The sequence below is a fragment of the Pongo abelii genome, chromosome 10 (assembly GCF_028885655.2).
Source record: "Pongo abelii isolate AG06213 chromosome 10, NHGRI_mPonAbe1-v2.0_pri, whole genome shotgun sequence".
NCBI classification, from domain to species: Eukaryota; Metazoa; Chordata; class Mammalia; order Primates; family Hominidae; genus Pongo; species Pongo abelii.
The window spans coordinates 65,128,380-65,152,111 of record NC_071995.2 but is presented as its reverse complement, the minus strand read 5'-3'; the positions used below and the strand labels follow the sequence as shown (position 1 = coordinate 65,152,111).

Here is a 23,732-nt window from a genome sequence, read left to right as displayed (position 1 = left end):
TGACCTCCAATAAACTCTTGGTTCATGGGCTGCTTATTGTGGTGCCACCTCCTGGCCAAATCTGAGAATGTGGAAGATAATCCAATGATGTCAAAGAAAGTGACATTTTAATATGAAAGTGCCCAATTTTAATATGAAAGTGCCCTACAAAATCAAGAACTCCAAGTTATTCCAAAACTGTCCTAGTTACAGGTGGTTTCTGGGGTTTTCTGGTCATTTATCTTTCATTTCACTAAACCAGTGATTCTCAAAGTGTATTCCACAGACCAGCATCATTATCTAGGAGCCTGTTAGAAAATCACATTTTGGGGCCTCACCACAAACCTACTGAATCAGAAATCCTGGTGGCAGGGGACAGTAATCTGAGCTTTTAAAGCCCTCCATGTGATTCTTTTACATGCTCAAGTTTGAGAGCCAGTGTTATAACCAGACTATTCTTGAGATCTTTATGTGGAAAAAGGGTTTTCCTGGCACGCAGACATCACAGTTATTGAAAATCTCATTTATCTCGGCTCCAAACCCTACCTACTCAGACCCAACCTGGTTCTTCATTAACCTCGATGATACCTTAAACGTCATTGTAGGAAAGCATATTCTTTCAGAAGCAGACCCAAGTTTGGGTAGGTTTTGTTTTTTATGATTTTTCTAGAAGGCAATCACAGCCCAGGCCAATTACTCTATATGAGAACAAGTGGTATTAGGCATCACAGCCACCTTTGAAACATGTGGTGATCTGCTTAAGTGACCCTGCATGGTGCTCCTAGGCAACCATGAATAGCCAAGGGAAATCTACAGACTCAATTCATGGCAGTTGAAATGGACCACTTAAGCTAATTACATGTATTACATGCTGGACAAAGACCTGCATGACCTTCTTCTGAAAACCAGAATGTCAGAGGACAGAAGAAACTTGCAACCCCAGGAAATCCTCTGACACCAGCGTAGCTAGGGAAGATGATATGCCGTGGCAGCAGCAGAAATCCAGTTCTACACAGGGATAGTCATTGGGTCACGAAGTGTTGATGAGCTCTACAGCCAGACCAGATAGGCCTAAGGCATAAAAACCATTTCGGTGGCCACTCATTTGATTTGAAATCCTCCAGCACAGCCCTGTCTGCCATATCCATCATGGGTCAAGGAACCACTGAACTTGCTCACCAGTGCAAATGTGTCTGCAACATCATCACCCTTCATTTTTAGCCTTAGTTTTTTTCCCCCAGCCACAACTGCATCTCATAGGTGAGAACCCCTCTTTCAGCAATGACACATTTATTTTTCTGCCTTACCTCTGCCATTCCTTGTCCAACACAACACCAGCCATTTTTATTTTGTCCACATTCTATCTCTTGGTGCTTAATTACCTGAATCACATCTGTGGACCTTTGTTTATACTCTTAGTACTAATTTATTTTTCAAATATTGATTGAATACCTAGAATGTATCAGGCATTGAGAATACAGCAATAAATGTAATTCTCCCTGCTTACTGCCCCATCCCAGTTTTGAGCCCATTTGTTGAGCATTTACTATGCACCAGGGAGCAAGCTGAGTGCCAGGGAGCAAGCTGATAGATTTCTGTATACTTATATACATTTTCTCACTTAACATAAGAGATATGTAAAAGTAATATTCCATTTTACAGGTAAAGCAATTAAGATTCGAATATGTATTTTTTTCTAAGGTCACACAGCTGGTAATTTGAGGATGTTGGATTTGAACCAAGGTCAATGTTTATGAATGCCATAAAATATTGTATTGGCTGTTCTAACAGAGCCATTCTACTCCTTAGTGATGAGAATGAAGTTCTGTTTCTTTCTCCAGAATAGTTACTTCACCCTATCATGAGGCCTTTAAATGGGCTTAAGTTAGCTGTGTAACCATGCATTAGATGAACAAAAGCCCATTGGCTTATATGGCTGAAATTTCTTCAGCTTAGTCTTATGTCATTCATTCTGATCAGTAACTCAGTTAATTTTGTTCTCTAGCTTCTGTTTAAATATATATCCTCCGACAACCCCTTTGAATAACGTAATTTGTCTAGACCAGTATTTTCTCTGAGATCTTGACATTTGTCCTCAGGCATCACATACCTTGATGGTGGCTAAGTCACGTTGTCAGACCCGCAGTATTGTGGGAATGACTAGCTTGACCAATTCTTTGAACAGCTTCCCCACCAAGGAAGGTGCTGATCAAACAAAAAATTTATATAGTTTACCATTTGGAAAAAAAAGTAGTTGTGTTGAAACGCTCTGAAGGAGTTAAACTTTGCTTAGATTTCTTCTATGACAGTCACATCAGATAGTCCTCTGAGACAGGCTTTCACATGACCAGTGTGGAGATGTCAGCCATTCCCTCTCCGGACCGCTGTTCTTTATACAAATTCTACTAAATCGTGAGTGTGTGTGTGTGTGTTTTAACTCTGTGGTCACACAGAACAAATCTACTCCTTCTCGCATATCACCGTTACTCAAATATTTTTGTCCTTTGGTTCTTGCTGTGCAAAATTATCCCCTTCACCTCCAAGTCTTCTCTGGCTAAACCTCTGGGGAGATTCATTCAACTTTTTCTTTTGTCAGGGTTTCCAGACTCATAAGTATTTGGGTCATTAACTTTTAAATACTCTCTAGTTTGTCTAAATATCTCCTCAGGTAAGTATGATGTCCAGAATAGCACACACTCTTCTTGGACTTCAAAATGCTTCTTTCTTTTAAAAAATGATTATGAAACACTCCAGACAAAATACATAAAGAATATTACAACAAACACCTATGTACCTATTAACTAGGTCAAACAGAATATTATCAAACAAATACAGTCTTCTATATGGCCTCCCTTTAGCCTCCTCTTCCGGTCCTCCAGAGTTAATCACTGTAGAATACTACTGTTATCATGAACAGAATGATAATCACTGTTTACCATTCCAATATATTTTTTATGCCACCAAATACCAGTTTTAATTATCCTTTATGGTACCGTGCTATCTGAAGCTGATAACTATTAATCTTGTTTTATAAACCTTCCAGAAGAAAGTTAGTGTAAGTAGTAGCTCTTAATCTTTGTTTTCCAGCTTTTCACTATCATTTCTCTCAATGATTTCTTAATGTTTAACCTTAATTCTAACTAGGATCAACTAATTCAATTAAATCTAGGGGTAACATTCGTGGAAATAGAGAACATTTTCTCTCCATATCTGACGTGGCCCCTTCAATATAATTTGAAGACTTGTTTAAAATCTGTGAGAATATCTCTTCACCAGTGTGGATAGGTATACAATTACTTTATATTTTCTTTGTGAAAAGTTTGAGCCATAAGAACTGTAATCACTTCCTATATCAAAGGTGATATTTGTTTGGTAGTCTGAGCCTCTCTCGGGAAGATTAGATTTATTTCCTCACATCTCTGTGGTTCTGAAAGTCTGTTAATAGGTTAATCTCCAAGTGGGATCTCACGGATATTTACATCAGCTTTCTTGAGGAAACTTAAGTGATTGCATATATAACGTATTGTTTGTTACAAAGCTAGTAGGAATTGACCAAATTTTCTCCATACTAGAGACTGTCGATTCTACTGAAATGTCAAATTCTTCAAAGAACTTGATCAGTAAAATAGAATACCTAGGGAGGTGGTAAGTATCTCAACATCTGTCTTTAACACTGCAGCTTCAAGGATATTCTGAACACATGTTTTAGAAGCAAATATTCTCCATTTTCTGCCGCTTAAAATGAATCCTTCAATGAAATAATGTTTGATTTCAATACTCTTGCAACTGAAATAAAACTAATTCTAAAAGTGTTTTTTTTCTTCCATTCATTAAAGAAAAATGGTTTTACTCTCTGCTGCCAGGTGAATTCTATCTTCATTAGCCAGAAGGCAACAGATAACTAACATTTGGCAAATTATACAAAGAACAGCGTTAAATATAGATTATACCTTCAAGAAAGATTGTATCTGAACCTTTAATATTAAATATCCTGGAAAACGCACAAATCTCTGTAGTCATCAAAATGGGATGCTACTTAAATGAATTATATAGCTTCAGTATTAATTTAAAAAAAGTTGTGCTCTTGTCTAAAAGAGGAGCCTATGAAACAGAATGAAATAGTTCTGGAAAAATTGGATTAAATTAGCTGGAATCCAAAACTCAAATAATATAGTTGAATAACTATAATTTTTCCCTTTTTTCAGAAAATCGTAAATATTCAGAAAAATAATTAACCAACTTCCATATACCCATCATCAAAAATCAACAAATGCTGTTAACATTTTAACATTTTTGCTTCTGTCTTTTAAATTTAATAAAGGAAATAGAATATTTCTTTCTTTTTTTTTTTTTTTTTTTTTTTTTGAGATGGAGTCTTGCTCTGTCACCCAGGCTGGAGTGCAGTGGTGTGATCTCGGCTCACTGCAAGCTCCACCTCCTGGGTTCACACCATTCTCCGGCTCAGCCTCCTGAGTAGCTGGGACTACAGGTGCCCGCCACTACGCCCGGCTAATTTTTTGCATTTTTAGTAGAGACAGGGTTTCATCATGTTAGCCAGGATGGTCTCAATCTCCTGACCTCTTGATCCATCCACCTCAGCCTCCCAAAGTGCTGGGATTACAGGCAAGAGCCACAGCACCCGGCCATGGAAATAAAATATTTCAAATGAAGTTAGAACTTCCTTTGTCTCCCTCCTCAGTCCTAATCTTCTCTCTTCCTTCCCAGAGGCAACTCCTACATCAATGAGCACGAATGTAATGTGTCATTTACGTGCTCTTTTTATTTGTTTTAATTTAAGTACTCTCATATGGTATCTCTCATTTCTGAATCACTTTTATTCACCATCATGTTATTAAGGACAACCATATTCTACATCATTCACTTTAACTGCTATAAAATATTTCATTTCATAACACAATTTACATATTCACTGATGGGAAGTTAGGTCATTTCTAATAGTATGCTATTTTAAACATTGCTGCAGTTGGCATCTTTTACATATCTTCTTGTGCACATGTGTTGGAGTTTCTCTAGAAATACATACTGTAAGGCGGGAATGTTTTAAGTTGTGCTAGATATTACGAAAATACTTTCCACATTAGCTGTATCAATTACTAAAAGTAAAATCCTAAGCACCCCCCACCAGCCATCAGAATGGACCCTCTGTTTGCCAGGGGGACCCCAGAGAAACCTTAAAAACTGAGTTCCCAGCCACGATGGGACAGGAGGTCCGACATACCTGATTATATCCCCTCCATTTTGCAGTTTAGACGCAACAGCTGACCAGCATTGATATTAAAATAGAGATCATAAGACTGATAGAACAGACTCTATGGCAATAAGATACCAAATTATACAGCCCCTAAAGCCACGTCGGACAACGCAACCCCACACTTAAAGAATACACTGTGTTCTAATTGCTACAAGGTTTTTCTTTTTCTCCAGCAGCTAAACAAGCACTGGCCTTGAGATGAGCAATATTAAAACAATTGCATGGGTGGACATGGTGACTCATGCCTGTAATCCCAGTGCTTTGGAAGGCTTAGGTGGGAGGATCACTCAGGGGGCCAGGAGTTTGAGGCTGTTGTGAGCTATGATTGAGTCCCTGCCTCCAGCCTGGTGACAGAGTTAAGACGTTGTCTCAAAAAAAAAAAAACCCAAAAAACAAACAAATAAACAAAAAACCATTGCAGCTCATCCACTGCTGCCAGGCACTGACTAATTGACTCCCTGTTCCACAATCCATAACTACAGCTTTGATTGGATAAGAGACTGATTTCAGTAACTTTCTCCTGATAGGAAACCACCGACCATGAACTGGTTCTGGCTGGTTTACAGAGTCTGTTCACTTGAGTGCCATTGTGTCCCTGCTTCCCCTTTGGACATATAGGGCCTAATTATAATGCATTTTAATGTTAAGCCTCCACCCCAAAGTGAACATGGGACTCATGTAACATGTATATTGATTCGGTACATGTGTGTCAGGCTCCCCTTTGTGAATGTTCATTGCTCCTCCTATAATCTGTTGAATATGTATGTTTAGCCAACCTGTTTGGCATAAAGCTCCTTCCCCAATCCCTCCTCCTTTGAAGTGCCTTCTAACAATCTCTGTCAGAGGCTACACTTCCCAGCCTGTCAGAATTGCTACCCTGCAGGCTGTAGCCCTTTATCAAAAAATTAAGTCATGGGTTGGGCTCAGTGGCTCATGCCTGTAATCCCAGCACTTTCAAGGAACAAGGCAGGAGGATTGCCTGAGGTCAGGAGTTCAAGACCAGCCTGGGCAACATAGCAAGACCTGTATCCCTAAAAAATTTTTTTCAAGTATCCAGGTGTGGTGGCCTATGCCTGTAGTCCCAGTGACTCAAGAGGCTGAGGTGGAAGGATCACTTGAGCCCAGGAGTTTGAGGCTGCAGTGAGCTAGGATGGCAACGCTGCACTCCAGCATGGGTGACAGAGTGAGATCTTGTCTTTTAAAACGAAAAAGAAAAAAGAAAGTCTCCTTTCTAAATTTATAAATTGTGTAATTCTTCAGTAGACACTTACATAACACAATTTACTTACTCACCAATGGGAAGTTAGGTCGCTTCTAATAGTATGCTATCTTAAACACTGCTGCAGTTGACATCTTTTACGTATCTTCTTATGCACATGTGCTGGAGTTTTTTCTAGAAATACATACCGTGAGGCGGGTACATTTTAAGTTGTACTAGATATTACCAAAATACTCTGTGCATCAGCTGTACCACTTACAACTCTACCACAGGGTTCTTGTCTTTCTGTCTCCTATTCAGCATGTAGCATTGCAATGTAGTAAATATTTGTCATTTGTTTTGGCTACCCAGCACGCTGATCATGCTTTCCATATTTGGAGAATCTCTTATTATGAGTCCCCACCTTCCACTGCAGACATGAGTCCCTTCCCTACACTCTCTAGGCTTCACCAGTCAGATTCACCCAAATCAGATCATGAATGGAAAGCCAGTGACTTATCAGGATGCAGGTGCTCCTTGGAGGCCACTCTTGGCAGTAGCTGCTTCCATTTTTCGGAGGCCTCAGAGACGAGAGATTCCAGAAGCAACATTCTAGTATTGGTGCTGGTACTGGTGACACAAATAGTGGTCGTTAGTCAGGATTTCTGACAGTTGTGGAGTTTCAGTGGTGTTGAATGATGTTATTTGGGGTGTAGTTCCTCGTCTTCCCATAGACTCTGTGAGTTTTCTAATAGACAGTTGAGTGCAGCTCTAAAGAGGGAGAATTCTGGAAATGGGCTGCCTATGTTGAAGCCATTGTTTCTTGACAAATTAGCTCCATAACCTTGGGCAAATTAACCTCTCAGAGACTCTGCTTCCTCCTCTATTACAAGTGGGAAATAATTGTACCTGTCTTATAGGCTTTTGTGAGGAGTAAATGAGCAAATATCTGTAAAGCACTTGAAACTGTGGCTGGCACACAGTCAGCAATCGGTAACTGTTAGCTGGTAGGATTTTATACATTGATTTTCTGTTTAAACTAACTGTGGTTGGTTTCTGTAGTTTGCAATGTCCAGTCCATTCAGATATTTTTATTTTTCCTAATTTGATGGATGAGAAGTGGTATCTTGTGGCTTTTATTCCATTTCTCTCAATACTAGTGAATCTAGTCACTTTTTCATAGGTCTATGGGTCATTTTAATTTTGTGTTCTGTGAATTGCTTGCAAACTGCCTTTGTGCATTTTCTTTTATTATACTTTAGGTTCTGGGATACATGTGCAGAAAGTGCAGGTTTGTTACATAAGTATACACGTGCCTTGGATGTTTGCTGCACCCGTTATCTACATTAGCTATGTCTCCTAATGCTATCTCTCCTCTAGCTCCCCACCCCCGACAGGCCCTGGTGTGTGATGTTCCCCTCCCAATACCATGCAGCCGTAAAAAACGGATTAGTTTATGTCCTTTGCAGGGACATGGATGAAGCTGGAAACCATCATTCTCAGCAGACTAACACAGGAACAGAAAACCAAACACCGCATGTTCTCACTCATAAGTCGGAGTTGAACAATGAGAATGCCTTTGTGCATTTTCTATCGGGTTCTTTTTCTAATTGAATTGTATACTGTCTTTGCATATTCTGTATACTAAACCTTTGTATTATGTGTCACAAATATATTCTCCCAACCTGTCACTTGCCTTTAACTTTGTTTATAGTGTCTTTTATCATGCTGAAGTTTTAAATTTTGATAGGATCTAATTTATTAGGCTTTTCCTTTATCAGTTAGGCTTTTTGTGCCTCATTGAAATTCCTTTCGATCCTGAAGTCATAAATATATTATCCTATTTTTTTCCTAAGAGGTTTAAAGTATTCTCTTACATATTTCAGTGTTTATACTATATAGGCCATGATTAAAAAATAAATTAAGAAAAATATTACAGCAATAGTAGCTTTCCATTATTTCCTGGCTGCTAGCTTACCAACAATGAATGTACCACAGTTTTCTATTTAGAAATTGCAGAGCCAGCCAGGTGTGGTGGCTTACGCCTGTAATCCTAGCACTTTGGGAAGCTGAGGCAGGCAGATCACCTGAGGTCAGGTATTCGAGACCAACATGGTGAAACCCTGTCTTTCCTAAAAATACAAGAATTAGCCGGGCATGGTGGCACATGCCTGTAAGCCCAGCTACTCAGGAGGCTGAGGCAGGAGAATCGCTTGAACCCGGGAGGCGGAGGATGCAGTGAGCCAAGATTGTGCTACTGCACTCCAGCCTGGGTGACAGAGTGAGACTCCGTCTCAAAGAAACAAAAAAAGAAATTGCAGAGCCACGTCACCAAGACACCAGAAGCAAAGAGGCAGATTACCAAAAAAGACCAATAACACAAACTAACTAGCCTAGATTTTTAGAGTCTGAACAAAGTTCCTAGTAGACACATTATCTTGCCCTTATTAAGCCCTTTCCAATCATATGCAAATACTCCCCACATACATGTTGGACATATTTATTAAACTAGAGGTCAGCAATACAGGAGATAGCCCTTATGTCATACTAACATTAGTTTTAATTTCCCTTAAGGGAATTCCAGGCTGATAGCGTTAAACACAGAATGAAGGGGCAGTGTAGAAAACTCTTTGGGAGCTCAAAGCTGAGAAGAGCCTTGCTCCAGACCTACTCATGTTCAGTGTGATGATGCTCTCCAGCCACTCCATCAGTGCTCTCAGCTGAGACTCAAAATGGATGTATCATTTTAAATTAATCACTTCCAAACTTCTTTCTCTGTTTTGGATCAGAATAGAAGTTGGTCTTGCAGATCCTCTCTACCACTCAAATATTAAAGACTATTTTCACTTGCTTCCACATCTGCCCCCTAGGAGTCCATATACAGTTGAATTTTATGCATATATTAGACAAATACTCATTTACTTAAAACTAGATTAGTTTTGCTTGATGTTGAAATTGGTGCTGGCGCCGTAGTGTAGTCAGAGTGGCACAGCTGAAACTCTTAGGGACCTCTGCAATTACATTGTGCCCATCTGACCTGGGCTTGAAGTCCATAGACATTTGAGATTTATGTTTATGAGTTAAAGCTTTGGTTTTCAAACTCTAAGGTCCATAAGAACTAGCTGGGGAGAGCTTGTAAAAGCTTAGATTTGGAGCCTCATTTCAAGAGATTCTGATTCAGTAGATCTGGCATGAAGCCCAGACATGAGCATTTTTACATGCACTCCTTAAGAAAATGGTCCATGAATCTTTCCTTGAGAAAATATAGGTTATGGTATTTCATCTCTAGGAATCTTCTGTTGCATTCTAAACAGCCAGAGCAATATATACATATTAATGTATAATGTATAACACATTATATTAATACATTAAGTGAATCAATTACTAGTTTCACTTGCCACCTAAGATCCTTGGGGGAGAGAGATCTGGGGGAAAAAAGTATCTTGTGTTGAAATGCAAGGCAGATAGGGATAGATTTAAGTTTAAAGCAAGCATCATCCAGAAACAAAAAGCCCTGGTGGATCAGAAAGGTGAACGTACCAGGAAGTGCACAAGAAACATGGACTCTGCACATAGCAGTAGGAATGTGTTGCTGGGCAGGACTCACTGGCTAATTCAGCCTTCCAGGATATGCCTGTGACTGTGGCTTGTTCCTAGACCCTTTTCTCAAACTGCATTCTCCCCCTAGCTGATTTAACTTCAAATGGGTGAATTTTATGGTATGCGAATTATATCTCAATAAAGTTGTTTGTTGTTTTTTATTTTAATATAGAGTGTATAGCAAATGACAAAATTAGTGAACTCACCAAGACAGGTTAATAGAAAATATTCAAAATAGAGCACAAGGAGAATTTCTTTAAATAACAGGATAACAGAAGAGAGTATAAGAATTACATGAAAGTAAGCCAGAAACCCTAACATAAATGTAATTGGAGTCCCATAAGGAGGGAAGAGAGGGACTGTGGCAGTAGTAATATATAGAGAAATAACCATTGCACAATTTCTGGAACTGGTAAAAAGTATTAGTCCATAGATTTAAGAATCTCAGTAATGAATAAAACCTTGTATTTGCTTGCACAACAGGGTGACAATGGTAAAAAGTAATTTAATTGCACATTTAAAAATAACTAAAAGAGTATAATTGGATTGTTTGTAACACAAAGGATAAGTGCTTGAGGTGATGGATACACCACACACCCTGATGTGATTGTTACGCATTGCAAGCCTGTATCAAATATCTAAGGGAATTCATAAATATATATACCTTCTACATACCCACACAGTTTTTTTAAATTAAGAAAAAGATGGAATCTCAGTGAATCCAAACCAGTAAGAATACAAAGAAAACTACATCTTGGCACATCATCATCCAACTGCTTGCCTGGATTTTGCACGTTGGTTTGAGAAGCAATGGAAGGGAGAAGAAAAAGTGTTGAGAGAGGCTAGACCAAGTGTTGGCATTGCTCTCAGGACTAGTGACAGACATGGTATCCACTAAATTTAAATAGGGATTAGAGAAATTGGAGCTGAATTGCAGAGCACTTGCAAAGCCAGATTGGCACCTGTCTAGAGGTCCTCTAGCACAGCCCAGCCTCGAAAACCTTATGGATAGGTGTTCATCCTGATTGCACTTTAACAATGTTAGAATCTGTACTCATTGATTTGAATCAATCACAGAGGCTTCTAGTAATAGAATGATAAGTCAAGGTGGGGAAGAATGACCATCTCAGGAATGTTACCTGATGTAAAACAATGAAATAAAGAGCTTCCTTGGCAGTGGAGGACAATGTGATTTAGAACCACACACAGCAGGGTTTGGCTTCTAGCTCTATCACTGACTGGTCGGTCATGTGACCCTGGGGCTTTCAAGCTTTAGTGTTTATTTATTTATTTATTTATTTATTTTAGCAAATAGAGATAATAATATTTACTATATTGGTAATAATATCATCTTGCAAAATCCTTAAGAAGATTTCAGAACACATATATATAATAAATGAAAATATATATAATCCTGGCATATTGGGGTGGTTTACATTAGTTTGCCTTAAACTAGAAAGTGAGGAGATTCAAATTCCTAGGCCCCATTTTCTGCCACCATATCATGATGCCAGAGCTCTTAGTATACCATCCCAGAGTTAATGAAAATTATCATTATTTTAAAATAGAAATTTATAGTGGCTTATTTGGCATTCATCTAACTCTCCAGAGAGATAACTTTTTTTCCAGTTAATTCAAAATTGTTCGCTCTATCACTATAGTCTTGCTTAACAGTGTTATTTCAAAGGAAAATTTTAGCTTTGGGCACACCCAGCAGATTAGACCAAATGCATGTTGAAAAATTATTTCCAAGGACCTTTTTTCAAAGGAGCAAAAATAAATGCTGAAAACAGGTAATGTAGAATGGATTGACTCCTTGAGTTTTCATAAATACAATAGAACTTGATCATCACTTATTACCCCTTCAGTTTGTGGCATGAATTTGTTTCAGTTTGTTCCCTATGACTTTTGCTTCTAAAATCAGATTTAGGGAGTAATAATTTTCTATATTCAGCAGAAATTCAAATTTACTGCTTGTGATAGTTGAACTTTTTTCATTATAAATAATTTTCAGGTGTTTCTTTCAGAGTTCTGGATATTTTGGCATATATTTTGCACTTCCTTACAAGGGAATTCAAATCTGAATAAATTTCTTTTTAGTCTTATTATAAAGATGACTCAAAGACAGCTTCAGGTGGAATTATTCTTGTGACATTTCCTGTCAGATGCACTCACTCTCCTATGGATATATTGCTATAGTTGAGAATGTGTTTCCCACAATGTAAATTTCCTTCTATACATTTCTGTTAATAAGGTTATCAAAAATTTAAAAGATTGTTAGAGGTAAATATATATGTGTATCTAAATATGTATGTATCTTTAAATATATACATCTAAATATATATCTCTCTAAGAGGAGCTTTTTGGGTAAATACATATATAAATATATGCATATCTTTGTTAAATATATATAGAGAGGAGCTTTCATGTTTTCTAGATTTAGGAAAGCAGCATTGAGTCCTTAAGCTCAATCAAACAATTATTTTCTCAAATCTCCTCGGTATTATTTGATTCAAAAACTCTCACTTCATTGTGTATTACTACAACTGGTCATATTATTTAATCTATGAAAGTATTCTCTCTCTCTCTCTCTCTTTTTTTCTTGATACAGGGACTTAACAGGAACTTAATGTTGCTCTCTTGCCCAGGCTGAAGTACAGTGGTGTGATCACAGCTTACTGCAGCCGTGACCTCCTGGTCTCAAGCGATCCTTTTACCTCAGCCTCCCAAGTAGCTGGGACACAGCCTTCCAAGTAGCTGGGACCAGCTAATTTTTTTATTTTTTGTAGAGTCGGGGTTTCACCCTGTTGCCCAGGCTGGTCTCGAACTCCTGAGCTCAAGTCATCTACACCCACCTCAGCATCCCAAAGTGCTGGGATTACAGGTGTGAGCCACTGCGCCTGGCCAACAGTATTTTCTACAGTGAATAAATATTTAAAAATGCAGTTCTTATCTAGTTGGGTGATTTTTAAGATTCTTAATATTGAAGGAATAAGGATCACCTTTTTTCTTTGTGATCAACATGGAAGATTCCATTATAATGTGTGATTCAGCAAACATATTAACCATAATGATGCTTAATAGTTACTCAGTACCTTCCTTCTAGGGAAGTTTCCAACCACTTTAGAAAGTTAAAAGAAGTGATAAACAAACCTCAGAGATCCCAGTATTCACTCCTCAAGTGCCATTGCCCCTAGGGTGAAATTGCCATTGCTTAATAGTGTAGAGTGATATTTCATGCATTTAGAGGAAGTAAGCAAGAAAGAAGAGGCCAAGTCACATTTCCAGGCAACTGAATAAAAATTCCTTATATTTCAGAAATGTACCCAAAATCTCTGGACCACCTCTTGCTATGACTCAGGTCTCTGTCCTTTGTGTCCAATTAAAATGGCACGGATACTTGAGCTGGCAGAATGTTAAACCTTTATGTAAGCTAGACTTTATCTAGGACGGGAAAGCTGAAACCTGGACTTTGGGCCCATATCCACACTAGCAAAGCAAAATGGAGGGAATTTAATTCAAAACATGGAAGAAAAAATAATTTGAATATTTCAGAACAAATTTCCTAAGTAAACAGTATTTTTGTCTTTGATTAGTTATGAAGAAAGAATGGTCTTTCAGTATAAATTGAAATTACAATGCAATACCACAACATGCTCACTGTGTCAGACAGAATCCAAGATGACCCCCAGTGAACCCTGCCTCCTGGTGTTTATGCCTTTGTGTAATTGCCTCGCCTTGACTTCAGGCGGGACTTGTGATGTGCCTCTAACTGATAGAATATGGCAAAGATGATGGGATGTCACTCCTATTTAATGTAATCTTATATAAGACTCTGTATTAGCATACTGAAGCTAGAGACTCTTGTGAGCTTGATGAAGTGAGCAGCCATTTTAAGGGAGCCCATGTGGGAAGGAGTTGAAGGTGGCATCTAGAAGCTGTGGGCAGCTTCTGGGAACTGAACTCAGCATCCTGCCAATAGCTCACAAAAAAACTAGGGCCATCAGTCATACTGCAGGAAGGAAATAAATTCTATCAGCAACCTGAATAAACCTGGAAGCAGATTCTGGCCCAGTCAAGCCTCCAAATCAGAACTCAGCCCAGCCCACATCTATATAGTAGCCTTGGAAGACTGTGAGCAGAGGACCCAGTTAGATTGTACTTTTAATAAACAGAAACTGTGATATAATAAATGTGTATTGTTTCAAGCCTCTAAGTTTGTGGTAATTTATTATATAGCTATAGAAAAGTAATACACTCACTAAAATGGCAAAAAAGAAACAGACGATACCAAGTGTTAGGAAGGATGTAAAATAATTGGAATTTTCATGCACCGTGAAAGAGGGTAGAAATTGGTTTAGTTACTTCAGAAAACTATTTGGCAACATCTGTCAAAAAATAATACACACACACACACACACACACACACACACACACACGCATAGTAAATGCTCACTTAACATCACTGATAGGTTCTTAGAAACTGTGACTTTAAGTGAAATGACATATAACAAAACCAATTTCACCGTAGGCTAATTGATATAAGCAAAAGTTAAGTTCCTGCCACATATTTCTGGTCACAAAAACATCATTAAATTTCTAAACAAAGACCCAAGACATTTTCAATATTAAACATTGAAATAAGTGGGAGCTATACATACATTTAAGAAAGATTAATAAAAACAAGAGAATTATTTACCTAACTTTTGGTGAATCAGTGACTGTTGGAAGTTTTAGTGGTGGTGGGTCAAATCAAGGACCCACCACCTCTTTGCAAAGTAAAAATAATAATAGCACATCCATGTAGTTCAAAAACAGACAATAACAAACATGGCAGGCTCACTGAGCACTTTTATACCACATCCTTTATTGCCATGCATTTGTATGATTATCATATACTTGACAAATTTTTATTTGACAACAATTTGTATCCATTCAATTCAGTCATTCATTTTCCAATCACTATTCCAGGTCAGGGTCATGGGTGGCCAGAGCTCATCCCTGCAACTCAGGGTGCAGGTGGGAGCCAACCCTGGACAGAACACCATTCCATTGCAGGGCACACACTCTCTCTCTCTTTCTCTCTTTTTCTCTCTCTCTCTCTCTCTCTCACACACACACACACACACACACACACGCTTACCCAGACTGGTACTATGTAGAAACACTGGTTCACCAAATGTACACATCTTTGGGATGTGGGGGGAAATCAGAGTACCTGGAGAATACCCAGACAAATATAAAGAGAACATGCAGACTTCACACAGACAGTGGCCCCAACCAGGAATCTACTTTTTTTCTCATCAACATTATAACAAAACGCCTGTAATCCCAACACTTTGGGATGCTGAGGTGGGTGGAGCACTTGAGTTCAGGAATTCGAGACCAGCCTGGACAACATGGTGAAACCCCATCTCTACTAAAAATACAAAAATTAGCCAGGCATGATGGCATGCACCTGCAATCCCAGCTACTCAGGAGGTTGAGGCAGGAGAATTGCTTGAACCTGGGAGGTAGAGGTTGCAGTGAGCCAAGGTCATACCACTGCACTCCAGCCTGGGTGACACAGAGAGACTCTGTGTCAAAAAAAATTGTAACAAAATGATGTAGAATGAAACAACATTATTCGAGAACCCACTCGTTGTGTGTGTGTGTGTGTGTGTGTGTGTCCATCCTATGACTCAGCAATCTTAGCCTAGGTATATGACTAAAATAAATGCACATGTTTACAAAAAGACATGTTCAAAAATGTCCTTAGTTACACTATTTGCAATAGTCCCAGACTGGAAACAACCCAATATCTATCATCAGTAAAATGAAGAACGAATTGTAGTTTGTGTATAAACACAATGCTATGCAGCAAAGAAATAAATGAGCCACAAGTTCACACAACATGGAACTTACAAACACAACGTGGCAAGAAGGAAGTTAGTAGTTTATATAGTTTATATAAAGTTCATAAACAGGCAATACTAACCTATCCTGTTAGAAGTCAGGGTGGTAGTTATTCTTGTCAGGGCAGCGATTGGATGAGTGTAAGAGTGGCTTCTGGGAAGCTGGTGATGTTACCCACTATTTCTTGATGTGGATGCTGCAACACATGGGTGGTTTACTTTTTGATAATTCGTCAAGTTATACACTTATTGTGCGTGTACTTTTATGTGTGACTATTATACTTTAAAAGTTTACCTAGACAGGGCACTGTGGCTCACGCATGTAACCCCAGCATTTTGGGAGGCCAAGGTGGGTGGATCACCTGAGGTCGGGAGTTCGAGAGCAGCTTGACCAACATGCAGAAACCCCATCTCTACTAAAAATACAAAATTAGCTGGGTGTGGTGGTGCATGCCTGTAGTCCCAGCTACTCCGGAGGCTGAGGCAGGAGAATCACTTCAACCCAGGAAACGGAGGTTGCAGTGAGCCAAGATTGCGCCACTGCACTCCAGCCTGGCAACAGAGCATGACTCCGTCTCAAAAACAAGTTTACCAAAGGAGAATTTTTCCTCTATATAGACCCCCTTTACCTCTTATGCCTCCATTTTTCCTGCCCCTTTGTACTTTGGTTGCAGAAGAAGAAACAGAAAGAGAAAAAATTAAAGCAGTGAATAAGTGGTAAAACCAGGAAACAAACCCATGTCCATGCTTTTCTAATCGAACACTTCAGGCTCTTTCATGCACAAATATATATATATATATATACATGCACATATATATGAACTGATAGAGAGTAGGTTGTATAAACCATGCCTTTTAACCCTCAATGCTTCAGTGTGTTTTTCCTCAGAAAATATATTCTTACGTAACCACAGTACAATTAACAAATTCCAGAAACTTAACATGAATGCAATAATTTAATATGCAGTTCATATTCCAATTTTGTCAATTTTCTCAATAATGGGCTTTACAGCATGTTTTCCTTCTTCCCCATTTATGTATGTATTATCAATATAAACGAATGGTTTTTTAATGACTGATAGCACATTATTTTCTTTAATTATTTTGATGATCAATTTCCCCAAATTTGGCTAGTGGAAGTCCCTTCAAGCTGCCTCTGTGTCCTTTTGACAAGGCTCATAATTACTTCCTTACCTTCTCACATAAGATGTACCAGGCTTACATTTTATTTTCTCTGCCCTAGTCCTGAAATCAGCCATCTCGCCAAAGTATCCTGGTTCCTTTTAGTGGAAAATGATATTAGAAACTAAAATTGGGACACTAGGTATGTTCATTTTTACTGGGGTATCTTGAGTTTAGCCTTTTCAAAGAACAGATATATATATATATATATATATATATATACACACACAGATATATATCTGGCTATATATATCTGGCTATATCTATCTATCTACCTATATCTATATATATATCTGGCTATATCTATCTATCTATCTATACATATGTGGCTATATCTATCTATCTATCTATCTATATATATATCTGGCTATATCTATCTATCTAGCTATATATATCTCTATATATCTCTATATATCGATATACATAGATATATAGATATATATAGATATCTATCTCTATATAGAGATATATCTATGTATATCGATATATAGATATATAGAGATATATATATAGCCAGATATAAATATATATATATATATACACACTATGGTTGGAATGTCCAAATTTCATGTTGAAACTTAATCCCCAGTGCAACAGTATTAAGAGGGAGGGCTTTATGAGATGATTAGGCCATGAGGGCACTGCCCTTATGGATGATATTCGTGCTCTTGTAAAAAGGCTTGAGGGAGCAAGCTTGTACCTGTTGCCCTTTTTGCCCTTCTGCCATGTGTAGATACCGCATTCCTCCCTTCCTTCAGGTGAGGATGCAATAAGAAGGCGCCATCTTGGAAGAGAGAGCAAGCCCTCACCAGACACCAGATCTGCGGGAGACTTAATCTTGGACTTCCTAGCCTCCAGAACTGTAAGAAATAAATTTCTATTATTCATAAATTGCCCAGTTTAAGATATTTCTGTTATAGCAGCCCAAACAGACTAAGACATTATATATATAAAATTCTGAAAGAGCAAAATTAAACAAACACACAGGGCTCCCTGTCAGTTATACCGAAAGCTGTCTGAATTCTTAACCTTGACCCCAGCATACCCAGCCAGGTCTTTCTTTCATACAAAAATACATTTATATATTTTTTTTGTAGTTTATGAAGCACTTTCACGGACGTTAGCCCCTTTGATACTCATAACAACCTTCGGAGAGAGCCAGAGCATTATCATTATCATCAATATACTTAGAAGTTAAATGACTATTTCAGGCTGCCATTGCTAATAAGGATCTAAAATTCCATGCCTGGTGTTGTTGATGTTGCTTCTCACTTTCTTCTCAGAAAAGTTCACTGGTGTCCTTGAATGTAGCTGGACATTTCTCTCAGTACTGACAATATAGAGGGAAGTAAGGGGTTTCCTCCACATCTATATGATGACCAAATTCCCAGCTTACCCCACACCTATACACGTACTGTTTGAGAAAACTAAGCTTTCTATTTCCAAGCTTCTATTGAATAATATAGCCTCTCCCCTTAATTTCTGTCCAAAATACTGTGGTAAGCAAGTAACACTTTGAAATTTATCATTTTGAAGACAGTCATACCACTCTAGAGCTAATGAAAGTATGGCATAAATGTAAATGCAGTCTCCATCTTTACAAAATATTATAAAAAAGATTCCATGTTTAATCATTTATGAACTTAAAAAAGCCCTGCCAAAAATGCAAGTTATGAGAATGTTACTTCTTGAAGGTAGTTTGAGATACTTGAAAACAGTAATTTCAGAGCATAGAGTTCTTACAGAGTACATGTATCTATCTTATCTAATAACATCCTCTCTATACAAGTCATGTTGAATGAATTCAGTCCTATATCCATGTTTAGCTATAATTTTGTAACTCTGACATGCATAGAAAAGACAGAATTTTATGTGACAGTTGTGAAAAGTCATGGCTTTTTTACATTTGCATCACATTTCTCCTAGGAGGAGATCTTCCATGAGCATCGAAAATTGATTTGATTTACCTAAATAAATGGGACAACCACAAAAACCCTCAAAGCTTCTCATACAGGATAGCTTTGCTATAGGAGGCTTATGGCTGTCCTCCTCTGAGGAAAAAATCCCATACCCTTTATAATTGTAATAGCTTTGCTCCATTAGGTTTTCCTGATTTATGATATTATAAGCTGTTGGACATTCTTCCCCCCTTCTATACTAGAGTTAGTGTGTGTCACCATTTCTTGATTCTGTACCTATGGCAGACATTGCTAATCAATTTTTTTTTCTGACTTTCTTCTACCATCTGTCATCCTTTCCATCATTGTTAGTTGGCATGTAGTCTCTTAGTTTATAGAGGGAGTTTAGTTCAACAGAAAAAGCATGGTATTGGAAGTCCAGAAGCCTGGATTATGTCTCAACTTCACCTGAAAATGTCTGTGTCACTTTGAACTAGTGACTTCACTCCTCTGGGTTTCAGTTATCTATCATCATCATTATCATCATTGTCATCATCATCATCAACATCATCATCATCATCATGATTCTTGAAGTTCTTCAAGCTCTGAAATTCTGGCTTCTATTTCAGGTACAAAGATATGTAGTAGTTAAACAGTAGCTAGTTTAGTAAGAGGAGTCCCTTTACTCTTCCTGATTCTTATATGTATGCACATAATATGGGGCTCAAATAAAGCCAACTATTATAACGCCAACTTAAAAAGAACAGACCATCTAAGTAGCAACTTCATTCATTTATTTATTCAACAAATATTTATTGAGCTCTTCCCATGAGCCAGCTACTCTTCTAGGCACCACAGATCCAGCAGTAAACACCATCGAAGGACCTTGTTCTTCTGATATTTTCATTTTAGAATGTGTGGAGGGACAAACAATAAATACATAAATGAATTAAAAGAAAAATACAGTCTCAAATCGTGAAAAATTCTATGAAAAAAGTAAAACAATAATGGAATGGAGAGCTGTCAGGAAGGTGGGCAGGTACTTTAGGATGAATCATCAAGGATGACTTCTTTGGGGAGGTGACAGCTAAGCTGAAACCTCTGGCCGGTCATCCAAAGACTTTGTGGCAGAGCTTTCAGGCGAAGGAACAGCATGTATAGAGAAAGGTTTTCTAAGACGGCTTTGCTGGAGGAAGAGAACGAATGCCAGTGTCTTTGGAGCACAGGGAATGGTGGAAGGCTTATTGCAGGTGAGGTCAGAGAGACCAGACAGGCAGATGAGGATCCATCTGGATAGGAGAATGCCTTTTCTGCAGGAGGAGGGAGTACAGCTCACAGGGCAGGGTTTTTCTTCTCTTGAGAGAGCCAAGTGTGGGATCAAATGACACCAATAGTCTGACAGACTGGGCCAATCATTGATTTAGTTTTCTTTCCCCAGATATCCTCAATCCAGTTGAAAATTCCTGTTTTAGTCCAAGGCAGTGACTATATTTTTCCTCTGAAAAGATCAATTGCATTCAGCAGAGAAAACCTCATCCTTTCCCAGAAGAGTGGATCCTGAAAGACAGTAATCGAGAGAGAGAGAGAGAGAGAACACCAACATGATAGATGATAAAGAATTAAATCATGCAGCTAACTTGCTGGGAGGGTGGGAAAGGCACTTTACCTCTCTTGACATCTGTTTTGACAACTGTAAAATGAAGGCTTTGACGAGATAATCTTGGTAGTTTTTTGCCCACTCTAAAGTGGAATTGTTTATTTGTAGCTCTAAAATATATTTTTTAAATCACTTTTCCTGCTATTTAAATAATCTATGCCATATTAGATCTAACATACATTTTTCCAAACATACTACACTTTACCCTTCTATCCCCAATCCCATACCTAAGCAGTTTATATAATTTAGACGATTTATTTCCATTATTTCCATATGATTTTCATATGACTTATTTTCATGTGAAAATTAAATTTTATTGTGTTTTATTGTGTTCATTGCAAACTATATCATGAACAGGATAAACTGACAGCTGAATCCTGTAGTACTCCACCAGGCACCAATATTGGGGGTCACTTATCTAATCAGATGAGACTCTACGTATCTCTTTTAGTACTAGTATCTTAAATCATGCAAATTCTACTTTTTTTCTTTTATAAAACTCAAGATAATAGTTATCAGTTTCCAAATATTTAGGAACTCTCATATTTTGCAAGATTCCTTAAAGATCTGTCATCTAATCCACAGTACTAGTACTTTGAGAATTAATTCCATGAGTCCCAGTGGGTTAAACTTACTTGAAAGTAAGCTCTCTCTGATAACTCTTAATCTAGGCGGGATTTCAGTTCTTTCCAATTTCCAGTCTGGTTGTCAATATCCATCACAGAGAATATAAAGTAAAATCAATCTATTCTTATTCTTCTCCTTAAGCTAGCTTTAATGAGTGCTCTGTGTTATTTTTTATAAGCTTCCATTATTTATGGCCATTTGCCTTTCTGGTAATGTAATTTGGTCTATGCTGTTCTGTGTTTTTTTTGAGACGGAGTCTCACTCTGTTGCGCAGGCTGGAGTACAGTGGCCCAATCTCGGCTCATTGCAAGCTCTGCCTCCTGGGTTCACGCCATTCTCCTGCCTCAGCCTCCCAAGTAGCTGGGACTACAGGTGCCCGCCACCATATCCGGCTAAATTTTTCTATTTTTAGTAGAGACAGGGTTTCACCGTGTTAGCCAGGATGGTCTCGATCTCCTGACCGCATCATCTGCCCGCCTTGGCCTCCCAAAGTGCTGGGATTACAGGCGTGAGCCACTGCGCCCAGCCCAGATTATTATTTAAAAATAATAATTATTATAATGTGCCAGGGTGTAGTTGTCATTATGGTTCTTGTGTTTGTGGTTTACTTAACTTTTGGATTTATGGGTTTACGGGTTTACAGTTTTCATGAAATTTGGAAAGTTTTCTACCATTTTTTTCAAATATTCTTCTTTCTTCCATCTCCTTATCTTTGGAGATACATATATTAAACTGCTTAAAGTTGTCTTACAATACACTGAAGCTATGTTCCCTTTCTAAACTTTTTTCTTTCTGTGTTTTTCACTTTGAATAGTTTCCATTGCTTTATGTTTTAAAATTCATTAAACTTTTCTTCTGCAGTGTCTGATCTACTATTAATTAATCCTATCCAGGGCATTTTTTATTTCAGACATTGTATTTTTGTCTCTAGAAATTTGGTTTGGGTCTTTTTTATACCTTGCATGTGCCTACTAAATGTCTTGAACACAAGGAATACTGTTGCATTAACTTTTAAGGTCCTTGTCTGCTAATTCTAACATCTGTGTCAGTCCTGGGTCAGTTTCAGTTATTAATTTTCCTCCTCAATGTGGGTTATATTTTCCCACTTTGTCATGACTAGTATTATTTATTTATTTATTTATTTACTTACTTATTTGAGACAGAGTCTCCACTCTGTTGCCAAGGCTAGAGTGCACTGGTGCGATCTCGGCTCACTGCAACCTCCACCTCCCGGGTTCAAGCAATTCTCCTGCCTCCGCCTCCCGAGTAGCTGGGACTACAGGGGCGTGCCACCACACCCGGCTAATTTTTTATATTTTTAGTAGAGATGGGGTTTCACCGTGTTAGCCAGGATGGTCTCGATCTCCTGACCTTGTGATCTGCTCACCTCGGCCTCCCAAAGTGCTGGGATTACAGGTGTGAGCCACCACACCTGGCCCAGGCCTAGTAATTATTTATTGACTGCCAGACATTAAGAATTTTACCTTGTTGGGAGCTGGATATTTTTGTATACTTATAGCTAGTTCTTGAGCCTGATTCTGGGAAGCAGCTAAGTTACTCGTAAAGAGTTTGATCCCTCGGGTCTGGTTTTTAAGATTTGTTAGACAGCGCCAGAATATCTTTTAATCCAGAGCTGATTATTTCTCACTGCAGAAGCAAACCTTCCTGAGTATTCTACTAACATCCTGTGAATTGTAAAGTCTTCCATTCTGGCTGATGGAAATAAGCACTATTCCCAGCCCAATGTTAGCACTGGGCAGTATTACCTCTAATCCTTTTGAATGGTTCTTTCCTCAGCCTCTGGTAATGTCATCACAAATATGTACTGATCAGTACTCTGCTGCATACTAGAGGGGAACCCTCTGCAGACCTCCAGAGTTCAATCTCTGTGCAGATCTCTCTTGTCTGGTATTCTGTCTTATGAACTCCAGGCATCTTCTGTCTCCCAGATCCTGAAATCTGTTTCCTCAGTTCAGAGTTGACCTGATTTCCCCTTCCCTGCGCTGGAGACTGGAAACTTTCTCAAGGAAATAATCTGGAGCAATTATATGGCTTGGTTCATTTTTTACCTATCTCTCTTGAATTACTGTCATTAGCTGCCTGATGTCCAATTTCTTAAAAACAGCTTTTTCATTGATTTTGCCCATTCGTTAGGTTTTTTAAAGGGAGAGAGTAATTCCAGTCCCTGTACTCCATCCTTTCTTTCATATTTTAAAAATGTTCTTTTCACATTTTAGCTAATTAGAGGAGTTTCTCCACAGTCACATTGGTCTTTTTTAGATGCCTCCCACTTATCTTCCTCATTTACAGTAAAACATTTGTGCAAATGCTCATTCTAACATTTACTCTAACTTCGTTGTAAATCTCAGTATTATACCCCTAAACTATCTTCCATTTAGATTCACAGGCATTTTGGCAGTATTTA

At 38.3% G+C, this 23,732-nt stretch overlaps 1 protein-coding gene across 10 annotated transcripts in view; it reads left to right on the top strand.

The window, feature by feature from the left end:
* The window catches only part of GRIP1 (glutamate receptor interacting protein 1), an 852,850-nt gene that overhangs the window by 38,115 nt on the left and 791,003 nt on the right, over positions 1-23,732 (top strand). For 7 of the 10 annotated variants that reach the window (XM_054527382.2, XM_063712186.1, XM_054527377.2 and 4 more), the window contains one exon: positions 17,884-17,987. The exons of the other annotated variants lie outside the window; for them this stretch is intronic. The gene's annotated coding sequence lies outside the window, so the exon portion shown is untranslated. The remainder of the gene's footprint in view (positions 1-17,883; positions 17,988-23,732) is intronic. 10 annotated transcript variants of the gene reach the window in all.